Genomic DNA, 25,074 nt, shown 5'->3' on the forward strand with positions numbered 1-25,074 from the left:
GCGGATCATGAAGACGTACCACTACATCAACCGCATTTCTTAACGCTTCCCGTTGAGCGATATACAAGGGTACGTAGATCTAATCACCTCTCGTAGATGAACATCACCATGATAGGTCTTCGTGTGCGTAGGAATTTTTTTGTTTCCCATGCAACGTTCCCCAATAGTGGCATCATGAGCTAGGTTCATGCGTAGATGTTATCTCGAGTAGAACACAAAATGTTTTGTGGACGGTGATGTTCGATTTGCTGCCCTCCTTAGTCTTTTCTCGATTCAGCGGTATTGTTGGATTGAAGCGGCCCGGACCGACATAACTCATACACTTACGAGAGGCTGGTTTCACCGATTTACATGCAACCTCGTTGCATAAAGATAACTGGCGGGTGCCTGTTCTTCAACTTTAGTTGAATTGGTTTTGACCGAGGCGGTCCTTGGAGAGAGGTTAAATAGCAATTTGCACATCTCCGTTGTGGTTTTTGCGTAAGTAAGATGTGATGATACTAGATACCCATAGCAGCCACGTAAAACATGCAACAACAAATTAGAGGACGTCTAACTTGTTTTTGTAGGGTATGCTTGTGATATGATATGGCCAATGACGTGATATGATATATTAAATGTATCAGATGATCATGTTGTAATAGTTAATATCGACTTGCACGTTGATGCTACGGCAACCGCCAGGAGCCATAGGGTTGTCTTTAAACTAACGTTTGTGTTTGCAGATGTGTTTACTATATTGCTAGGTCGTACCTTTAGTAGTTATAGCATAGATAGCACGACAACCTCGATGGAGGCACGATGATGGTGATCATGGTGTGGCGCCGGTGACAAGAAGATCATGTCAGTGCTTTGGTGATGGAGATGAAGAAGCACAAGATGATGGTCATATAATGTCACTTATGAATTGCATGTGATGTTAATCCTTTTATGCACCTTATTTTGCTGAGAACGACGGTAGCACTATAAGGTGATCTCTCACTAAATTTTCAAGATGGAATTGTGTTCTCCCCGACTGTGCACCATTGCGACAGTTCGTCGTTTCAAGACACCACGTGATGATCGGGTGTGGTAGACTCAACGTTCACATACAACGGGTGCAAAACAGTTGCACACGTGGAACACTAGGGTTAAACTTTACGAGCCTAGCATGTGCAGACATGGCCTAGGAACACATGAGACCGAAAGGTCGAGCATGGATCGTATAGTTGATACGATTAGCATAGATATGCTTACCACTGAAACTATTCTCAACTCACGTGATGATCGGACTTGAGTTAGTGGATTTGGATCATGTACCACTCAAATGACTAGAGAGATGTACTTTTGAGTGGGAGTTTATTAAGTAATTTGATTAGTTAAACTCTAGTTATCATGAACATAGTAAAAAGGTCTTTGCGAATTATGATGTAGCTTGCGCTATAGCTCTACTACTTTTTATATGTTCCTAGAGAAAATTTAGTTGAAAGATGATAGTAGAAACTTTGCGGACTGAGTTTGTAAAGCTGAGGATTGCCCTGATGGCTGCGCAGAAGGCTTATGTCCTTAATGCACCACTCGGTGTGCTACACCTCGAGCGTCGTCTGTGGATGTTGCGAACATATGACATACACGTTTACTACATGACAGTTCAGTGTGCAATACTTAATAGCTTAGAAGCAAGGCGCCGAAGACGTTTTTGAAACGTCACGGAACATAAGAGATGTTCTAAGAGATAAAATTGAGATTTCATGCTCGTGCCCTTGTTGAGAGGTGTGAGACCTCCGACAAGATTCTTTGTCTACAAAGTAAAGGAGAAAAGCTCAATCGTTGAGCATGTCCTCAGATTGTCTGAGTACAACAATCGCTTGAATCAAGTGGGAGTTAATCTTCCAGATGAGATAGTGATGGTTCTCCAAAGTCACTGCCACTAAGCTGCTAGAGCTTCGTGATGAACTATAACATATGAATGATAGGTATGATGATCCTTGAGCGATTCGTAAATGTTTGACACTACGAAAGTAGAAATCAAGAAGGAGCATCAATTGTTGATGGTTAGTAAAACCACTAGTTTCAAGAAGGGCAAGGGCTCTAAGGGATACTTCATGAAACGGCAAACCAGTTGCTGCTCTAATGAACAAACCCAAGATTGAACCCAAACCCGAGACTAAGTGCTTATGTTATGAGGGGAACGGTCACTGGGGCGGAGCTACCCTAAATACTTGGTAGATGAGAAGGCTCGTGAAGTCAACAGAAGTATATTTGATATACATGATATTGATGTGTACTTTACTAGTACTCCTAGTAGCACGAGGGTATTAGATACCGGTTCGATATCTAAGTGATTAGTGACTCGAAATAAAAGCTACGGAATAAACGGAGACTAGCTAAAGGCGAGGTGACGATAAGTGTTGGAAGTGTTTCCAAGGTTGATGTGATCAAACATCGCACGCTCCCTCTACCATCGGGATTCGTGTTAAACCTAAATAATTGTTATTTGGTGTTTGCGTTGAGCATGAGCATGATTGGATCGTGTTTATTGCAATACGATTATTCATTTAAAGAGAATAATGGTTATTCTATTTGCTTGAATAATTACCTTCAATGGTTTATTGAATCTCGATCGTAGTGTTACACATGTTCATAATATTGGTGCCAAAAGATACAAACTAATACTGATAGTACCACTTACTTATGGCACTGCTGCTTGAGTCCTGTTGGTATAAACGCACGAAGAAACTCCATGCAGATGGATCATTTGGACTCACTTTATTTTGAATCACTTGAGACATGCAAAATCATACCACATGGAACAAGAAAGTAACTTGTTGGATGCAATACGTTTTGATGTGTGCAGTCCAATGGGTGCTGAGGCATGCAGTGGATATCGTTATGTTCTTACTTCACTGATGATTTGAGTAGATACAGGAGTATTTACTTGATGAATCACAAGTCTGAAATATTGAAAAGTTCAAAGCTATTTTAGAGTGAAGATCATCGTGACAAGAGGATAAACTTTCTATGATATGATCATAGAGATGAATATCTGAGTTGCGAGTTTTGGTACACGGTTAAGACAATGTGGAAATTGTTTCGCAATTCATGCCACCTAAGAACACCATAGTGTGATGGTGTGTGCAAACATCATAGCCGCACCATATTTGATATGGTGCATACTATGATGTCTCTTATCGAATTACCACTATCGTTTATGGGTTATGCATTAGAGACAACCGCATTCACTTTAAATAGGGCACTGCGTATTTCCGTTGAGATGACACAGTATAGACTATGGTTTGGAGAAACCTAAGCTGTCGTTTCTTAAAAATTTTGGGCTCCGATGCTTATGTCAAAAAGTTTCAGTATGATAAGCTCGAACCCAAAGCGGATAAATGCATCTTCATAGGATATCCAAAACACTTGGGTACATCTGCTATCTCAGATCCGGAAGCGAAGTGTTTGTTTCTAGAAATGGGTCCTTTCTCGAGGAAAGGTTTCTCTCAAAAGAATTGAGTGGGAGGGTGGTAGAACTTGATGAGGTTAGTGAACTTTCACTTCAACCAGTGTGTAGCATGGCGCAGGAAGTTGTTCCTGTGGCGCCTAACCAATTGAAGTGGAAGCTGATGATGGTGATCATTAGAGCTTCGGATCAACTTACTACAAGCCTCGTAGGTCGACAAGGTCGTGTACTACTACAGAGTGGTACGGTAACCCTGTCTTAGAGATCATGTTGTTGAACAACAATGAACCTACGAGCTATGGAGAAGCGATGGTGGGCCCGGATTCCGATAAATGGCTGGAGGCCATGAAATCCGAGAGAGGATCCATGTATGAAAACAAAGTGTAGACTTTGGAAGAACTACTTGATGGTCGTAGAACAACTAAGTAAAGATGGATCTTTAAAAGGAAGACAGACGATGATGGTGAAAAGTCACCATTGAGAAAAGCTCGATTTGTCGCAAATATGTTTCCGACAAGTTCAAAGAGTTCACTATGATGAGACATTCTCACTCGTAGCGATGCTAAAGTCTGTTGGAATCATGTTAGCAATTGTTGCATTGTTTGTGAAATATTGCACATAGGAAGTCAAAACATTGTTTCCTCGACGGTTTCCTTGAGAAAAGGTTGTATGTGATACAACCAGAAGGTTTTGTCAATCCTAAGGATGCTAACAAGTATGCAAGCTCCAGTGATCCTTCTATGGACTCGTGCAAGCATCTCGGAGTTGGAACATACGCTTTGATGAGATGATCAAAGCTTTTGGATTTGTACAAGGTTTATGGGAAACTTGTATTTCCAAAGAAGTGAGTGGGAGCACTATAGAATTTCTGATAAGTATATGTGGTTGACATATTGTAGACCGGAAGTAATGTAGAATTTCTGTGAAGCATAAAGGGTTGTTTGAAAGGAGTTTTTTAAAGGAAAGCCTGGATAGAGCTACTTGAACATTGAGCATCAAGACCTATAGAGATAGATCAAAACGCTTAATAGAACTTTCAATGAAATGCGTGCCTTGACAAGTTTTTTGAAGGAGTTCAAAATAGATCAACAAAGAAGGAGTTCTTGGTTGTGTTGTAAGGTGTGAATTTGAGTAAGACTCAAAGCCCGACCACGGCAGAAGAAAGAGAAGGGACGAAGGTCGTCCCCTATGCCTTAGTCGTAGGCTCTAAAGTATGCCAAGTTGTGTACCGCACCTGATGTGTGCCTTGCCATGAGTCTGTCAAGGGGTACAAAAGGTGATCCGGGATTGAATCACTAAAACAGCGGTCAAAGTTATCCTTAGTAACTAGTGGACTAAGGAATTTTTCACGATTATGGAGGTGATTAAAGAGTTCGTCGTAAAGGGTTACATCGATGCAAGCTTTGACACTAATCCGAATAACTCTGAGTAGTAAAACAGATTCGTATGGTAGAGTAGATATTTGGAGTATTCCCGAATAGCATGTAGTAGCAGCATATATAAGATGACATAAATATTTGTAAAGCACACACTTTCACACTAATTCGAATAACTCTGAGTAGTAAAACGGATTCGTATGGTAGAGTAGATATTTGGAGTATTTCCGAATAGCATGTAGTAGCAGCATCTATAAGATGACATAAAGATTTGTAAAGCACACACGGATCTGAAAGATTCAGAACCGTTGACTAAAACCTCTCGCGTGAGCAAGACGTGATCAAACCCCACAACTATATGGGTGTTGGATTTGTTAAAATCACATGGTGATGTGAACTAGATTGTTGACTCTAGTGCAGGTGGGAGACAGTTGGAAATATGCCCTAGAGGCAATAATAAATTAGTTATTATTATATTTCTTTGTTCACGATAATCGTTTATCATCCATGCTATAATTGTATTGATTGGAAACACATCGACATGTGTGGATACATAGAAAAAACACTGTCCCTAGTAAGCCTCTAGTTGACTAGCTCGTTGATAAAAGATGGTCAAGGTTTCCTGACCATAGACAAGTGTTGTCACTTGATAATGGGATCACATCATTAGGAGAATCATGTGATGGACAAGACCCAAACTATGAACGTAGCATGTGATCATGTCATTTTATTGCTATTGTTTTCTGCACGTCAAGTATTCATTCCTATGACCACGAGATCATATAACTCACTGACACCGAAGGAATACCTTGTGTGTATCAAACGTCGCAACGTAACTTGGTGACTATAAAGGTGCTCTACGGGTATCTCCGAAGGTGTCCATTCAGTTAGTATGGATCAAGACTGGGAATTGTCACTCCGTGTGACGGAGAGGTATCTCGGGGCCCACTCGGTAATACAACATCACAAACAAGCCTTGCAAGCAATGTGACTAAGTGTAAGTCACGGGATCTTGTATTACGGAACGAGTAAAGATACTTGCCAGTAACGATATTGAAATAGGTATAGGGATACCGACGATCAAATCTCGGGCAAGTAACATACCGAAGGACAAAGCGAATGTTATACGGGATTATATGAATCCTTGGCACAAAGGTTCAACCGATAAGATCTTCCTAGAATATGTAGGATCCAATATGGGCATCCACGTCCCGCTATTGGATATTGACCGAGGAGTATCTCGGGTCATGTGTACATAGTTCTCAAACCCGCAGGGTCTGCACACTTAAGGTTCGATGATGTTTTAGTATAGCTGAGTTATATGTGTTGGTGACCAAAGATTGTTCACAGTCCCGGATGATATCACGATGTCACGAGGGTTTCCGGAATTGTCCGGAAATGAAGATTGATATATAGGAATTTGTTGTTTGGATTCCGGAAAGTTTTTTGGCATTGCCGGTAGTGTACCGGGAGTGACGAATGGGTTCCGGGGGGGCATTGGGTGGGCCCACCACGCCCCAACGGGTCCACATGGGTTTATTGGATGTACAATAAGGTATAATGGGCTGACAAATTCATCTAAGGAAAGCCCATGAGGAAAAGGTGGAAAATCCAAAAGAGGTGGGAAAATAAGGAAGGAGTCCTAATTCAAGTGGGATTGGAGAAGGACTCCTCCCTTCCCCAAGTCGGCCGACCCAAGGAGGCCTCCTTGGCTGGCACCCTAGGGCTTTGCCCCACCCCTTGGATCCTCCTATATATAGTAGAGGTTTTGGGCTGTTTTGAGACACAACTTTGCCACGTACAACTCAAACCTACACCTCGTAGTTCTTCCTCTAGATTTGATTTTTGCGGAGCTCGGGCGTAGCCCTGCAGGAATAGATCATCACCAACACCGGCGCGCCGTCACGCTGCCGGAGAAATCATCTACTTCTCCGTCTTGCTTGCTGGATCAAGAGGGCCGAGATCATAGTCGAGTTGTACGTGTTCTGAAGGCGGAGGTGCCGCCCGTTCGGCACTAGATCGGAACGGATCATGGGACGGATCGCGAGACGGTTCGTGGGACGGTTCGAGGGATGGATCATGAAGATGTACCACTACATCAACTGCGTTTCTTAATGCTTCCCGCTGAGAGATCTAAAAGGGTACGTAGATCTAATCTCCTCTCGTAGATGAACATCACCATGATAGGTCTTCGTGTGCGTAGGAAATTTTTTGTTTCCCATGCAACGTTCCCCGACACTTTACCCGTCATCTAGCATCCACCACCAAGAGTGAAGAAAATCAGTTCATCCTCCAAGAGAGAAGAGAAGAAGAGGAAGATTGAAGGAAGAAGCAAAGGGAGTTCCTCCCCAAGGTTGTGATGCTCCAGATCCACCACCTTGTCTCCTTCAGGATGCGGTTCCACCATCTTTGGTGAGATTGTTCCAATCCCTAGCTCTTGATCCCCAAATCATGTTGTATTCATCCAAGATTCAGAAATCTTGATGTATGAGATCCTCTAGTGCTATCTAGAGAAGAACTTGTTGTATCCCACATTTGATAATAGTGGAAGAGGATTTAGGTGGCTTGGATCAGTGGTCCCCCCTCCCCCAAGTTGACGTGGTTTCCACATAAAAACATGGTGTCTCTTTGTTGATGCTTGATATTGTTCAAAAAGTTACTCCTACCACACGACACTCGTCTGAGGAGCGTCTTGTCTGTTGAGTAACATTTTTTCCTCCATATATGTTGTTGCACATGTTTCCTTCTGTACTAAGCAACAATACTTGAGTTAATACATGATGTGGTGCTAAGATTTCTTTGTTTCCCATGTAGTTTTGAGTTAACCACACATGCATTTGTGTGCTAATTCCCAACAGAGTGGGAACAGAGCCTCGGTTTCTTAGGAGGTTGCTATCCCAGTTGCTTGATTGTTGCTGGAATTGTTGCTCACAATGTATTTGGAAGAAAGCGCTACTACAGGTGGCACGATAAAAGTTGATTCTTCCAATTACTCATTATGGAAGCCCTTGATGGAAGACATCATTTATTGCAAGGATTTTTATGAGCCAATAGTGAGAGACAAGATACCCATAGGTGCCATGGAAGAAGAATGGAGAGTATTGCACAGAAAGGCAGTAGGTATGATTCAGTTGAACATCAAGCACATCATATCCCACCATGTTGCAAATGACACAAATGCATATGAGATGTGGAAGAAGTTAGAGTCTATGTGTGAGATAAGACATCAATGAACATGGCCTCGGTGATCAAAAGACTTGCAAAGCTTGAGTACCGAGATAACAAAAGTGTGATTGAGCACTTGAATGTATTTCAATGCCATATAAATCAACTTTCAGCCATGAAGATTAAATTTCAGGATGAGGTGCAAGCATTGTTGCTGTTGAGTTACATGTCTGATAGTTGGAACACACTTGTTGTGTCACTTAGCAATTCAGCTCCGAATGGGAAGCTGACTTTGGAGATGGTGAAGAACAGTATACTGAATGAAGAAGCCAGAAAGAAGGAAAAGGGTGATGCATCTTCTTATGATACATAGGTGGCGGAAACCCATGGGAAGACTGAGAACCGTGGACGCGGTCACACTAGATTTCAGCAAGGAGGAAGAAAAACCAGGGGGAGATCAAAGCCAAAATAGAGAAAAAGATATTACTTACTTTCAGTGTGCCAATCCGGGACACATAACGAGCGAGTGCAAGAAGTGCAAGAAGTACAAAAGAGAGCTTGCAGAAGGGAAACTTGCAAAGAAAATCGAGCAAAAGGCTAAGAGCAGCTCAGCCATGACTGCAACAGATGAGCACTATCTAGTCATTGAAGAAGATTAATGCTATAGTGTTGTTCGTGATGATTCCATGAGTTGGGTTGTGGATTTAGGTGTGTCCTTCCAGATTACACCACACAAGGAGTATTTCACATCCTACACTAGTGGTGTATTTGTCCAAGTGAGGATGGGAAATAGTGGTTCATCAACAATTGTTGGCAACGGCTCTATACTCATTGAAACAAACACATGTTGCCGATTGGTGCTCGATGATGTGAGACATATTCTCCACATAAGGCTGAACTTGTTGTGAGTGGGCAAGCTTGATGACATCAAACATCATAGTTATTTTGGTGAAGGAAAGTGGAAGGTCACCAAAGGCTCTTTGATTATGGCTCGAGGAAGTAGGCAAGGTAATCTCTATGTGACTAAAACCAAGTTGTGCAATGAGGTGTTGAACATTGCCAAAAAAGACACGTCAGTGGAATTATGGCACAAGAGGCTTGAGCATATGAGTGAGAAGGTCATGCATGCTCTTGCTCGCATGGAGTACCTCCATGAGTTGAAAGGTATATCCTTGAAACCCTGTGCACATTTATTTTGCTGGCAAACAACATAAGGTTGCATTTCGTACACTCCCTCCACATTGTGCAGAAAATGTTCTTGATATTGTGCACACTGATGTTTGCTCCATGACTGAAAATCTCATGGTGGAGCATTATACTTTGTCACTTTTATGAATAACCATTCCAGAAATGTTTTTGTGTATGTGCTGAAACACAAATACCATATAATTGAAGCCTTCAAGGAGTTCCATGCCAAAGTTGAGAGAGAAACTGGTAGGAAACTGAAGTGGGTGAGATCGGACAATGGTGGTGAATATCGAGGTCCTTTTGAAAGGTATTGCAGGAAGTTTGGCATCATGCATGAGAAAAGTCCACCAAAGACACCTCAGCTCAACGGTCTTGCACAGAGAATGAATTAGACACTCATAGAGAGGGTCAGAGCTATTCTCTCTCATGCTCATTTACCTAATTCTTTTTGGGCGGAAGCATTGATGAATTCTATGTATGTGGTTAACCTATATCCCTCCGTTCCTCTTGCAGGTGATATTCCTCAAAGAGTTTGGTCAGGGAAGGAGGTATCATACAAGCACTTGAAGGTCTTTGGTTGCAAGGCATTTGTACATGTTCCAAGGGACAAGATATCCAAGCTTGGTAGCAAGACAAAGCAGTGCATCTACCTCAGCCAACCAAGTGAAGTTTTGGCTACAAGTTGTGGGATCCAGCCAATAGGAAGATTGTGAGAAGCCGAGATGTGGTGTCCATTGAAGATGAGACAATAAAAGATATTGGTAAACCAAAGAAGCCAATGGCCAACACACCTCAGGTTGATATGGATCCAATTTGTCCTCCTCTCGTGCATGACAATCATGGGGGAGAAAATGACGCTCAAGACGATGGAGAGGTAACTGACCAAGGCAGTACAAGTAAAAGTGACGAGCAGCCATCAAATGATGATAATGGTGAAGTTGGTAATGATGATGCCAATGAAAATCCACCTGATTCACGACGAGTATAGCAGCAAAGAACAAGTGAAAGATGTCACATTCCTTCTTCTAAGTATCCAGCACATCAGTATGTGTTGATGACTGATACAGATGAGCCCTCATGCTATGAGGAGGCAATGTAAGATGAGAACAAGGAAGAGTGGTCAGAAGCCATCACTACAGGAAACATATAATTTTCCATGTGCCTTGTCTTTGCCGTCTACTAGCTCATGGCAAAGAGCATATTTGCCGTCAGCTCACAAAGAACAGACAGCAAAGTATTGGCTGTTGGCAAATAGTATCTTTGCCAACAACCATTACTTTGTCGTCAGCTAGCAAACGGCAGAGGAGGTGCACGCAGACGGCAAAGGATTGGTTGTTGGCAAAGAACCTATTTGCCATCCTCCAGATCTTTGTCGTCTGCCAGCGGCCGGCAAATAAGATGGAGGAAGACGGCAAAGGGGACAGCCCGTGCCAACCCTAACGGTCAGAACCAAACCCACCCCACCCCGCCCCACTCACCCTTTGCCATCTGCCGCCACTCCTTTGCCGTCCGCCTGCAGACGGCAAAGGGGACGGGCCCCAAAACGGTAAGCTCTCTCCCACTCTCTCTCCCACCCGCCTCTCCCCCACGCCACCCCCCCCCCCCCCCCCCCGCCACCGCAGCCTAACGGCCGGATATCTCCTCCAACACCGCGCACCCCTCCTCCCCGCGACTCCCTCTCCTCCACCACCACCGCGACCCCCTCCTCCACCACCGTGCCGCCCCTCCCCGCACACCCCCACCATCCTCCTCTACGCCCTGCGTCGGCGGCCCTGCCCCCTCCTCCACTACCGTCGTGAGTCCCTCCTCCACCACCGCACCGCCCCTCCCCGTGCACCCCCTCCTCCTCTACGCCTTGCGTCGGCCCCCACCCCGCTGCAGCCGGCGCCCTCCCCCCGCCCCTGCCGTAGCCGGTGGCCTGCCCCCACCCATGCCGCAGTCGGCGCCCTGCCCCCGCCCGACGCCCCTGCCGGCCCCGACGCCACACTAGCCAGGGGCCCACCGCCCCGGCACCCACTGCCCCTGCAGGTGAGTTTTTTTACCTTTTTTGCTTTATTTCCTTTTCAACAGTCTATTTGTTGTTGTTGTTGTGGAGCAAAGGATGATGATAGTGAGAGGATGCTATCTTGTGACTCATGCCATGTGTGCCAGCACACTAGGTGTATTGGAATTAGTGATTTTGATTTATATCACAATGGTCTTTTAGCATGGATTCAGTGACTTGCTTTGTCCTATGGCCACCAACATTTTCCAAAATAGAAGCACAATAGTAATTCCAAATGTTACTGAAATAAAGTGGAGACTGTTTTAAAACCTGAGATAAATTTTCTCTTCAGTTCATAAAGAGAAAATGGGAAACAACATGAATGAGTATCTAGTTGTTATACAATACTGAAGATATAGAATGTTTTTATGTTTTCTTGATGAAAAGAAAAAATACCTCAGATGAACCTCCACGATGATCCCAAATGCAATATGGACAAAGCAGGATGACTGAATATTTAGCATTACACAATACCGTAGTTGCATGTTCAGCCGAGACCCCTGTTTCAAAACAAGAGAAAATAAAATCTCATCAGTATGTCAATGTTGTGCAACACTATAAACTTGACCACATTGTGTTAGTTCAGTGGCTTGACATTGATATATTGATCAACAAGACACACAAAGTAGTGAAAGAGCATGCTGCGACCAAATTCCAAGTTGCAGCAACACTTACTGAACTATTTTATATTTGATATGATACTAGCATGGGGAGCCACGACGGCACGTCGCGCCCGTGAAAGAGCATGTGTGCATTTACATTGTTTACCATGTTTAGAAAATGCACAATAAAATCACACGTAGGCAGAAGATCAATGGGCCTATAAACGGTGAACCAATCACATCAAGTTATGAAAGCGTCAATGAACCACAATAAAAACCAGAGACATGTGTCATAGAGTGAAGATCCACGGCAAAACACTTGGAACATAAGAGATCGATGATAGCTTGGCCAGCTTAAATCACCCCCGACCCCCGACGCCACTGACACCCAACCCCCAACCCCCGACGTCTGACGCCACTAACCCTTGACCCCCGACGCCACTGACCCTCGACCCCTGACCCCCGACCCCCAACGCCACTGACCCTCGACCCCCGACCCCTACCCCCAACCCCCGACGACACTGACCCCCAACCCCCGACCCCCAACACCTCTTCGGCCTTTTGTAAATTATGAGTTAGGTCACATATTTATAACCGCTAGCTGTGTAATTATGACTTCTCCTCCTACCCCCTTAATTTTCTCTGTTCCGGTCTTCATGCCAATGAAACTTGCTAGCTGTAGTTTTCTTAAATCATGAGTATGCGTGACCAGTATGCGTCTCCCGTTCGAAAGGGTGACATCTATAAATATGCATGTCTTTGCATATTTATAACCGACATCCTTTCGAATTGTCCAACGTTATCCATGGACAGCCTGAGTATGTGTAGATTGGGTTCGTTTTCCCGTATGCTGTGCTACGGATCCGATGCGGAATTTCATCAGTGCCTACTTGTTGTTCCCCGGGTACACATCATGTCTGCATATTGCCGAGACGTGTATTAGGAGAACGGTGGGGAGGTGTTCCCGAAATTCTGCGTCGGATCTGGAGCAAAGCATGGAAAAACGAACCCAATATACACATACTTGGATGGGATTAGGACCTATATTTACCTATTAGTGTGTAGGTTGCATGGACGTAATAAAACTGACAAACTTGATTAGCGGATGAATATAGATGATGAATTATATATTTATTTCTTGTGTGCCCATAGGTAGCTAGGAAAGATGAGTGATCGTGCTTGGATGTACATTGGTCACCCTAGTAAGAAAGACATGACCCATGAATGGTTAACAAAAACCAGGGGGTTTGTGAGAGCAGCATTTGCAAATGGCCAGCAAAAAACATGGTGCCCATGTCTCAACTGCGACAACTGGAAAAAGCAGACACAGTTTGAAATGGGTAAACACCTGCATAAGTGGGGTTTTACGCCTAATTTTACGGTGTGGACTTTTCATGGTGAGTATGACCAACGTGCCAAAGCAGAGGTGATTCGTCGTCGCACACAATTAGCTTATTTTTTCCAACAAAGACATACTTAGCTAATTATCCTCCAAAATGACATAATTAGCTTAGTTAGGTAAAAACATCATAAGAACCTTGGTTAGCTGATTAAAATGACTAATATAGCTCCAAAATGACATAATAAGCTCAAAATGGCATAAGAACCTTGGTTTTCTCATGAATATTATATACTTAGCTTGTTTCCTCTAAAATGATATAATTAGCCAGTTTAGCTCCAAAAAGACATACTTAGCTAATTTGTCTCCAAGAAGAGGAGAAGAGGAGAAATGAAAAGAAGGAAGAAGAAGAAGACGAGGAGAAGAAGAAGGGAAGGAGAACGAGAACGAGGAGCCTTCTTCTCCTTCTTCTTCTTCTTCTTCTCTTCTTCTTCTGTTCTTATTCTTCTTCCTTCTTTACATTTCTCCTCTTCTCCTCTTCCTGGAGCTAAATTAGCTAAGTATGTCTTTTTGAAGCTAAATGGATATGAAACTTACTTATTTCTTCTCCTCTTCATCTAGTCTTCTTCTTCTAACTTACTTATTTCCCATTTTGCAGATTACATTCACTTCACGGAAGCTTGGATTATATTGATGGAGTGCTTCAATATGGTTTATTCTAAAATGGATTCACGGAAGCTTGGATTGAAACTATTGTAGTAAATGGATATGAAACTTTGTATGTATGGATGAAACTAGTGTAATATATGGTTTGGTACGGATGAAACTTGCATAATATGTATGTATTATGGATGAAACTTATTTTAATATGGTTATGGGTATGGGGCAGTTTGTGTGAAATATATTATGGATTATGGATTATGGATGAAACTGTCAAATATATATTATGTATTATGGATGAAATTGTCAAATATATATATATATATATACATATATATATATATATATAAATATATATATATATATTCCTGATTTGTGTGAAAATTGCTGGATATTATTAAAAATAAAAAAACAGTGGCAGTTTGGAGCCTTTGCCATCTGCCCACCGACGGCAAAGGAGCTACAGCAGACGGCAAAGGGCTCAAACTGGCCATTTGAATCAAACTAGGTGCCCCCCTTTGCCGTCTGCCATGCTGGTGGGCACACGGCAAAGGGGCAAAGGGCAGACGGCAAAGGGGCAAATGAGAGGGCTTTGGTGGCACCTTTGCCGTCAGCCCACCAGCACGGCAGAGAGCAAAGGGGTCCATGGTAGACGGCAAACTAGCTGTGGGCCCAGCAGGCTTCCGTTAGCACTTGACGGAGGTGCCCACAGATGTGTCGTCCCATATTCTTCGTCGTGTGCCCCCTCACGGCAAAGATCCTTTGCCGTTAGCTGTCCCAATGCAGACGGCAAAGAGGCCCTTCACCGGATTTTTGTTTGCCGTCTGCTGACGAATGGCAAAGGCATTTGCCGTCTGCTGACGGACGGCAAAGGCCTTTGCCGTCCGAGGTGTCCCCCTTTGCTGTCAGCCATGGCGTACGACAAAGTATCTGCTCCCTGTAGTGCATGTAGGATGAGATGAAATCCCTATATGAGAATGATACTTTTGAGTTAGTAAATCTTTCAAAGGGCAGGATATCACTCAAGACCAAGTGGGTGCACAGAGTGAAGACTGAATAAAACACCTCAAATCCAAGGTACAAGACCAGATTGGTTGTGAAAGGTTTCAGTCAGAAAAAGGGCATCAATTATGATGAGATATTCTCTCCGGTGGTCAAGATGTCCTCGATCCGATTTGTTCTCTCGGAAATTGAACAACTTGATGTGTACATTCTTGCACGGTGACCTAGAGGAAGAGATATACATGGAGCAACCAGAGGGATTCATGGTTGCAAGCAAGGAGCACTTAGTTTGCAAATTGAAAAAGAGCTTCTATGGCTTGAAACAAGCTCCTCAGTAGCGGTACAAGAAGTTTGAGTCTTTTATGACTGGGCTTGGTCAGCATAAAGCATAGCTTGATCATTGTGTCTTTATGAAGAGGTACACCGAGGGTGACTTCATTATTCTCTTGCTATATGTTGCTGATATGCTGATTGTTGGAAATTGCACAAAGAGGATTGATGTCCTAAAAAGGCATTGAGTAAATCATTTGCCATGAAGGATTTAGGACCAGCTAATCAAATACTTGGCATGAAGATCTCGTGTGATATATCAAATTAGTTGATTTAGCTTTCACACAAAAGATACATTGAGAAGGTACTTGAACGGTTCAACATGAAAGTCGCAAAAGTTGTTATCTCTCCGCATGCAGGCCGTCACAAACTGAATTCAAAACATTGTCCCACAAGTAAGAAGGAGAAAGAAGAAATGAGAAAAGTACCTTACCAATATGCTATGGATAGTTTGATGTATGCACTGGTATGCACTAGGCCTGATATTGCCTATGCAGTTGGAGTTGTTAGCCAGTTCATGAGAAATCCACGTGAAGCTCACTAGGAAGCAGTAAAGTGGATTCTCAGGTATCTCAAGGGAACTTCTACATCTTGTTTATGATTTGGAAGCAGTGATCCTGTATTGTAGGGCTATACATATGCATATTATGCAGGTGACAAGGATCGTAGGAAGACCACATCTGGATACCTGATGACTTATGTAGGGGGTCAGTGTCATGGAAATCAAGATTGTAGAAATGTGTTTCTACATCAACTACAAAAGTAGAGTACATAGCATCAGTTGATGCTGGCAATGAAATTTCGTGGATGAAGAACTTCTTGCAAGAGCTCGGCATGAAGCAACAGAAGTATGTTCTGTTTTGCGTCAGTGAAAGTGCTATTTACCTTGCTAAGAATTCAAGCTATCATTCTCGAACCAAGCACATTGATGTGAGGTAGCATTGGATTCGAGATGTTGTGAGTTCCAAGTTCCTGAAACTTGAGAAGATTTATACCGACGACAATGGTTCAGATATGATGACCAAGATATTGCTAAACGAGAAGTTACAAGTATGTTGCAAGGTAGCTGGCATGGCGGTGCCCCCCTCATGAGTTAGAGGGGGAGATTTGTTGGGATACCCTCCTCATGTGGGCTGTGAGGAGATGACCAATTGAAGCTTTTTACGGAACCCAAAGAGGTGTAGAAGCCCACTACCCATTAGGGTTATGGCCTAGGGTCATTTTGGTCTTTGCACGTGAGCGGATGGGGATGTTTTACCCTCCATCCAGCAGCCACCACCAAGAGTGACGAAAATCAGTTCATTCTCCAAGAGAGAAGAAGAGAGAAAACCAAGTGAGAAAGGGAAAAACAGGAAGATTGAAGGAAGAAGCAAAGGGAGTTCCTCCCCAAGGCTATGATGCTACAGGTCCACCATATTGTCTCCTTCAAGCTACGAGTCCACCATCTGTCGGGACCCCGATCCTAAATCATAAGAACCCAGCCCGTAACACATCACATCACTTTGCGGACTCACGCACGGTAAACTTCACGGATGCCACCTTACCTTGGCTGGGACTGTTTGCGTCTTTTGGCTCACGTATATGAATGTGTCGCTAGCATTCAAATGACAAAGAACTCGGGTCGACATGACTAGTTATAAACCCAAGTTATACATCCGTATAGGGATAGCCATACATAACCCAGCAAAGCAGGTGTCGGTCATCAGCGTGTGTAGACGAGTCGTAGCAAGCTACATGGACTCCATTACACCGTGTGACATTTCCCCGAAGGGACAGGCACAACAGCAAAGAAGGATACATGCTGGTCAATCAATGTGTCCGGAGCAGTAGCAAGCTACCAAAGCTCGGTGGAAGCACAAAGAGGCAGTTCCCCGTAGAGAGTACTACTGAAGGCACACAACTAGGTGTCGAATCCCACACATATAATGCTTTTCATAACATACACACAATATGCACGATATGTGTAGATACAACATGGCATCGCAACATAACTCTATGACTCAAGCTTTTATTAAAGACTCATAAGAGTCAACATAGTATGATGTTACAAATAGGGGTCACATGACCCTACACTCAAGTCATACAAGCATCAAGCGGAAGCATAACATGTCTAGGTACAGACATCTACTAAAAGTGGCTGGAGGAGCCTGAAAAGCTACAACGACTCTACCAAAGGAACCAGACCTCTGTCTGGGATTTCCAAGCTATTCCGGTCATCATCGAACACATCGCATAGAAACCTTTAATGAGACTAAAATGTTCTCTGCAAAAACATAAATAAAGCAACTGTGAGTACAACGGTACTCAGCAAGACTTACATCAGAACTATCTACATATGCATCAGTATCAATGAAGGAGTTGTGGAGCTCAATTGCAGCAAGCCAGCTTTTACTCTTGGCTAACCTGTACTATGACTACAAGTTCTTTCTTTGAGGTGGGATAGCGCACACGAGTCCACATATTCACCAATAATTACACCACTATGGATCCACTCTCGTCTCCCTACGAGAAGGCCATCCATAGCACTCACACTTATCTTGCATGTTTTAGAGTATCCATTCAAATTGTTTATGTACCACGTAATGTTTCCAAGTAGTCCATATCCGAGGACGCGGCTATTCGAACAGATTAATTCACCCTGCAGGGGTATACTTTTTCACACACGCTCCCACCACTTATCACCATATGCACGTCATGCATCTCGGCAACCTTCAAGCGGAAGCACTGGCGTGGGTGTCGGCCACGACCGTTAACCACACAAGACCCTAGTCCGGGTTTATCGCCTATTTGACACTGAACCCGCAAGGAAGTCCGGCCGAAGTTTCCTTAACAACCCCAAACGATGTGCGTGGGGTTCCCAAGCCCGCCATTCGGGTGCCACTTGGTACACCGTGCCACTGTGTATCTACCGCAGTGAAGCCTACCCCGTCGGGCAGACCTAAACACGGCCGCCAACACTTTTCCTACAAACACCAGAAACTAGTTGCAACTCCTAGAGAGAGATCTAGGCGATTAATAAGCCGAGAGGGCACTTAAGCATTGCAATGTGTGGTACTATCTTGTCTTGGATAACATACACAGAACTCAGTTCTTAAGGACGGTCCCAATGAGACAACCCACCATGTACTCCTATATGGGCTCTCATCGCTACCTTTACCAAATCGGATTCACACCTTTACTCTCACACTGTAGGACATGAACACAACCATTCCGTTTCATCATCCAGATGGATGAGACCCAACACGACTCTAAGCATAGCATGCATTGTAAGCAAGCATGGATGAGTAAACACAACAAGGCTCGAGTAGTTGCTACTCATGCTAAGTGGTTTCAACTATTTACTGTGGCAAAAGCAGGTCATGAACAGGAATGGGTTGAACTACCTGGAACAAATAACAGTTGAATCAATGTTGTCCTAATGCAATAAAAGAGAGTAGAAGCAAGAGAGAGTAGGATTGTATCAGAATGCTCAAGGGGGTTTGCTTGTCTGAAAGTTCTGAAGATAGCAATGAGTCTTCATCAATGTCAACGATCACATCGTCGGAACCATCGTCTACCGAGAGGGGACATCATCGGCAAACACAAAAAGAATAACATTTACTTCACAGAAATGCAACAGTATGATGCATGATCATGTCATGGTAGAATGTTGTTGATTGAGCTAATGCATCTAGCATAAGGATTAAATGAAGTTAGTTTGAACGAAAGGTTCAAATTCAAACTCCATATATGATTATTTAAATGGCATTAAATTGATTTGTCCAAAACAGAGGACAAAATTTGTTCTAACATGCATGAAAATGCCATAAACAGATTCTTTGGATTTTTCTGATAATTTTTCATATATAAATTATTTTGATTGGAGTTATGGTTGAATTTCTATGATTTTTAGAAGTTTTTAGTATTTTCTGAAATTTTTGAATTGATTTTGTAAGTGCATCTAGTGCCCCTTAGTGATTTTGGTGGTTTGAAGACTTATAGGTTAAGTATCTAATGTGTTCATGAGTGTACACATGATCTATAAGTCGCTGAGGAGTTTGAAATATTCGATGAATATTGACCCCTAAAAATGTATATCTCCGGCTGAAGAAATTGGTCTAAAGCTGAAGAATTGAATCGCGAAGAAATTGCGATTAAATTGATATTCCTCATGAAGAAATTGAAGATGAGGAATTCGGTGTGTCCTGAAGAAAACCAATCTGAAGATTTTGAGGCATGAAGATCTATTTTGTCTCTTTTATTTTCTTCACTTTTGAGTCATAGGAACACCGTACTGATAAAGGGGGTCAAAGTAACACGTCAGAATGAATTTCCTCATGATGCTCAACCCAAGCCTAATCCTACCAAAAGCTTCAGGTGAGGAATATGAGAGACATGAGGACTCTCACAGTTGAGGGTCCTGACCGTTACTGCAATTCGCGCCACATCACTGATCCTATCCACACCAACGGTCATATTATTTAAGGTCATTAATGTCAAATCATGTCGGGATGCTCCCAGGCTATAAATAGCCGCCCCCACAACCATTAGCTGGTTGGCTACTCCGTTGGAAACTGACACTTGTCATAAGAGCAACCCAAATTCCTGAGAGTCTTCGAGAGTAATTCATCAGTGAGGAAATACCCCAAACACCAAACCACAACCCGAAAACCAAGTGATTAAGCATCACTGAAGAAGTTGTTCCTGAGTGGGACTGAAGCCTTTTACCTTTGAGGACTGTGCATCCTCCAGACGGTTAGGCGTCATGGTCTAGAGCAATCCAGCACTCAATTGTGGATAGCCAGGTGACCAAGTTTGTGAGGGTTTGGAAGTCTACCCTGAAGACTTACCACGAGTGTTGGGCGAGGACTGTGTGTTCTTAGCCCAAGGAGAATACGGTAGGGACTGTGTGTCCCGGGACTGTGTGTCTTTTGGTTTCAATACCAAGCCTCTCCAAATCAGATGTACAACTGTCACAGCAGTTGGAACTGGGTCATCAACCACTATCTTCACTGTGAAACGGGTTCTATTTCTTCAACTCTTTAAATTCCTCATGTTGTATGTTGATGATTTTCACTATCGTTGTTTGAAGAATTTGCTGAAGACTTTCTCTGAAATTCCTCAACCCCAAATTCTTCACGCAAGTTAATCCTCATCTGTTTTCTCCGTGCCTGCATACTGTGCAAACTGTTTTTTCATATTCTTCACTTGAAAACTATTGTAGTGATACTTTGCACTCCTGATCCTTTGGTGTTTCTGGTGCAAGTTAGTCATTAGTAAGGAATTTCCTCAGTGATGAAATTCTAAAAATCTCCTATTCACCCCCTCTAGTCGATATAACGCACTTTCAATTGGTATCAGAGCAAGGTACTCCCTTGTTCTATGTGATTTTGGTTTAACCACCTGGAGTTTTAGTTATGTCAACTGCAGGCATGATCAAGGTTACTGCAGGATGTCCTACTTTCGAAGGAAAGGACTTTCCCTTCTGGAAGACCAAGATGCAGATGCATCTACAAGCTATTGACAACAATCTCTGTTATATTGTGGAACATGGCGTCCCTATCGTCATTGCTACTGTCTCTGTCGCTGATGTGAAGAAATTCAAGCAACTTTACTCTCAAACGAAGAATATCATCTGTGGCCATGTGAGCAAGGGACAGTATGGTAGAGTGAGTGCTTTGGGCTCAGCAAAACTTATCTGGGAAAGGTTGTCCAAAGTAAATGAAGGAGTATCAACCCAGCGTGATTCTCGTGTTGATGTTCTTCGCAATCTCTTCAATCGCTTCAAGAGGCTTGACAATGAAAGCTGCCAAGATACCTTTGATCGCCTCACTGACATATAAAATAAACTGCAAGCACTGGGAGCTCGAGACATTACTGATCACGAAGTTGTGAAGAAACTGCTAAGATCTTTGGATTCTTCATTTGATACTTTAGTTCTGATGATTCAAGAAAGACCAGACTACAAGATGCTTGATCCAGCTAATATACTCGAAAGACTCAATACTCATGAATTCCAACAAGAAGAAAAGAGAGATCTATACGGACCAAGCTATTCTAGACCACGTGCACTAAAGGTCAAAGCAATTTCCTCATCTAAAGAAGAAGACTCGGATGTTAGCATTGGTGATCCTGAAGAATTTGGACAGGAGCTTGCGATGCTCGTGAGGAAATTCCAAAAGTTTACAAGATGTGGCCAATTTGGTAAATCTTCAAGAAGAGATATGAGGAAATCAGAATTTTCGTCTGAGGACTACAAGAAAAGAACCTGCCACAAATGCAAGAAATCAGGTCACTACATTGCTTATTGTCGTCATTGGGGAAAGGAATCAAAGAAGAAGAAATACACGGATGGAAGTTCTGATGACTCTAAGAAAAAGAAGAAATCTTCAAAATCCTCATCCTCAAAATCCTCATCGCACAAGAAGACTAGTTTCAGAAAGGCTCGGGCACTTATTGGCAAGGAAATGGATTCTGAGGAATTGTGATGAAGAGGAGGGTTCTGATGAAGACTCAGAATCTGGACAAGCTAGCCTTGCACTTGCAACCACATTCGTCACCAAGTCAATCTTCAACCTTGAAGAAAATGATAGCACCATCCACACTAATGACTATGCTGACGACTTTGCTCCAACCTATTGCTTCATGGCAAAAGGTTCAAAGGTACCGAATGATGCTTCCTCCTCTGATTCAAGTGACTGTGAACCTGATGATAATAAAAAAACCCAGTTACAGTAAACTTGCTATCATTGCCACTAAACAACAAACTGCCCTGGAAAAGCTTCAGAAACTGCTAGACAGAAGCAATGATCTGTTGAATGATGAATTGAATCTTACCCAAATCCTCACTGAAGATATGAAAAGTCTTCAGTCAGATTTGATAATCTTCAAGATCATCATGTTACACTCATCGCTGATCATGAGAAACTTTCCTATGAATTTCTTCAAAGGAAGCTTGATCTTGAGAAGCTAAGGATTTCTCATGATGATCTTCGTATGGAAAATGATTCATTACTAGCTCAACAGATCAGTACTCCTCAAGCTGAATTCATTCCTCCATGTCTTAAATGCATAGAACGTGAAACTGCTAATTCTTCACCAGAATCATCATATCCTTCTATTGCTGCAAATTCTTCAACTGCTCCTTGATACGTATCCGTCGTATCTACTTTTCCGAACTCTTTTGCCCTTGTTTTGGACTCTAATTTGCACGATTTGAATGGAATTAACCCGCACTAACGTTGTTTTCAGCAGAATTGCCATGGTGTTGTTTTTGCACAGAAATAAAAGTTCTCGGAATGACCTGAAAATTTACGAAGAATTTTTCTGGAATTTATGAAAAATACTGGCGCAAGAATCATCAGAGGAATTGGAGCTGTGAGCCCACAAGCCCACCAGCCCCCCCACCCCCGGTCACGCTTGGCAGGCTTGTGGGGCCCACAAAGCTCCACCGCCTCCAAATCCATCTCTATTTAGTCCGTTTCGTCCGGAAAAAATCAGGGAGAAGAGTTCATTGCATTTTACGATACGGAGGCGCCGCCACCTCTTGTTCTTCATCTAGAGGGCATATCCAAAGTCCGTTCTAGGCTCCGGAGAGGGGAAATCGTCGTCATCGTCATCATCAACCTTCCTCCATCACCAATTCCATGATGCTCCTCACCGTTCGTGAGTAATCTCATCGTAGGCTTGTTGGACGGTGATGAGTTGGATGAGATATATCATGTAATCGAGTTAGTTTTGACGGGGATTGATCCCTAGTATCCACTATGTTCTGAGATTGATGTTGCTACTACTTTGCCATGCTTAATGCTTGTCACTAGGACCCGAGTGCCATGATTTCATATCTGAACCTATTATGTTGTCGCCAATATATGTGTGTTCTTGATCCTATCTTGCAAGTTGTAGTCACCTACTATGTGTTATGACCCGGCAACCCCAGAATGACAATAGCCGGAACCACTCCCGGAGATGACCATAGTATGAGCAGTTCATGTATTCACCAAGTGTTAATGCATTGGTCCGGTTCTTTATTAAAAGGAGAACCTTAAAATCCCGTAGTTTCCATTAGGACCCCGCTGCCACGGGAGGGATGGACAATAGATGTCATGCAAGCTCTTTTCCCAAAGCACGTATGACTACATACGGAATACATGCCTACATCAGATTGACGAAGTGGAGCTAGTTACATATCTCTCCGTGTTATAACTGTTGCATGATGAATAGCATCCGGCATAATCATCCATCACTGATCCAACGCCTACGAGTTTTTTCCTACTGGTCCTTGCTACGTTACTTTGCCGCTACTGCTGTCACTGCTGCTACTGTTACTCTGTTGCTACTGTTGTTACTTTGCTGCTACTGCTGTCACTTTGCTGCTACTGGTTACCGTTGCTACTCTGCTATCACACTACCTTGCTACTGATACTTTGCAGCAGATACTAAATCTTTCAGGTGTGGTTGAATTGACAACTCAACTTCTAATACTTGAGAATATTCTTTGGCTTCCCCTTGAGTCGAATCAATAAATTTGGGTTGAATACTCTACCCTCGAAAACTGTTGCGATCCCCTATACTTGTGGGTTATCAAGACCTTTTTCTAGCGCCGTTGCCGGGGAAGCATAGCTATATTCTCTGAGTCACTTGGGATTTACATCTGCTGGTCACTATAAGGAATCTGATAGATCCAAGAACTAAAGTCTTGCCCTCAACTACGAGGACAGGTAAGGAACTGCCATCTAGCTCTGCACTTGATTCACCTTCAGTTATGAGTAAGTTTGCGACACCACCTCCTCCTAGAAATCTTGATATGTTGCATGTGCTTGATGATGCTACTTCTGCTTCCCATGATGCTTATGATGATGTTATGCTTGATACTGCTTTGCCACTAGGTGCATTCCTTGATGCACAAATTGCTAGAGTTGCTGCTAGATGTGATGATACTTCTGAAACTGCTGATACTATTGAGGTAGAACCTGCTATTTTTCCTGCTAGAACTAGCTCTCCTATATATGAATTGCCTGATATGCATGAGTGTTATGTTATGGAGGGAGAGATAGCTGAGGACTTTCTTGATTGTGAGGATAGCTATGATGTTGAGAAATTATTGCTCAAGTGGAAAGAAAAATCTCTGAACGCTAGGATGAAATACGACCCGAAGTTTGCTACTTTGCCTATCTTTGTGACCGATAAGGATTCTGAATTCTCTGTCGACCCTGAGTTAATCACTCTGGTCGAATCTGATCCTTTTCATGGTTATGAGGCTGAAACGGTTGTAGCACATCTTACCAAACTGCATGATATAGCCACCCTATTCACTAGTGAGGAAAAGATCCGCCACTACTATATCCTCAAGCTATTTCCTTTCTCGCTAAAGGATGATGCTAAGACTTGGTTCACTTCTCTTGCTCCTGGTTGTGTGCGTAGCCCCCAGGATATGGTCTACTACTTCTCTGAAAAATATTTCCCTGCCCATAAGAAGCAAGCTGCCTTGCAGGAAACATACAACTCTGCTCAAGCTGAAGAAGAGAGTCTCCCACAAGCTTGGGGGAGGCTCGTCCAGCTACTGAATGCTTTGCCTGATCACCCTCTTGAGAAGAATGAAATACTTGATATCTTCTATAATGGACTTACCGATGCTTCTAGAGACCACCTAGATAATTGTGCCGGTTGTGTTTTTAGGGAACGAACCGTAGAACAAGCTTAGATCCTACTGAATAACATCTTGTGCAATGAGAATGCTTGGACTATTCCCAAACCACCTCCTAAGCCAACTCTGAAGAAAAGAGGTATTCTATTCCTCAGTCCTGAAGATATGCAAGAAGATAAGAAATCTATGAAAGAGAAAGGCGTTAAATCTGAAGATGTCAAAACTCTACCACCTATCGAAGAGATCCATAGTCCTGATAACCCAATATAGGTAGTAGAAGTAAATTCTCTGCGTAGGTTTGATG

Source organism: Hordeum vulgare, chromosome 3H (genome assembly GCF_904849725.1).
Source record: "Hordeum vulgare subsp. vulgare chromosome 3H, MorexV3_pseudomolecules_assembly, whole genome shotgun sequence".
NCBI classification, from domain to species: Eukaryota; Viridiplantae; Streptophyta; class Magnoliopsida; order Poales; family Poaceae; genus Hordeum; species Hordeum vulgare.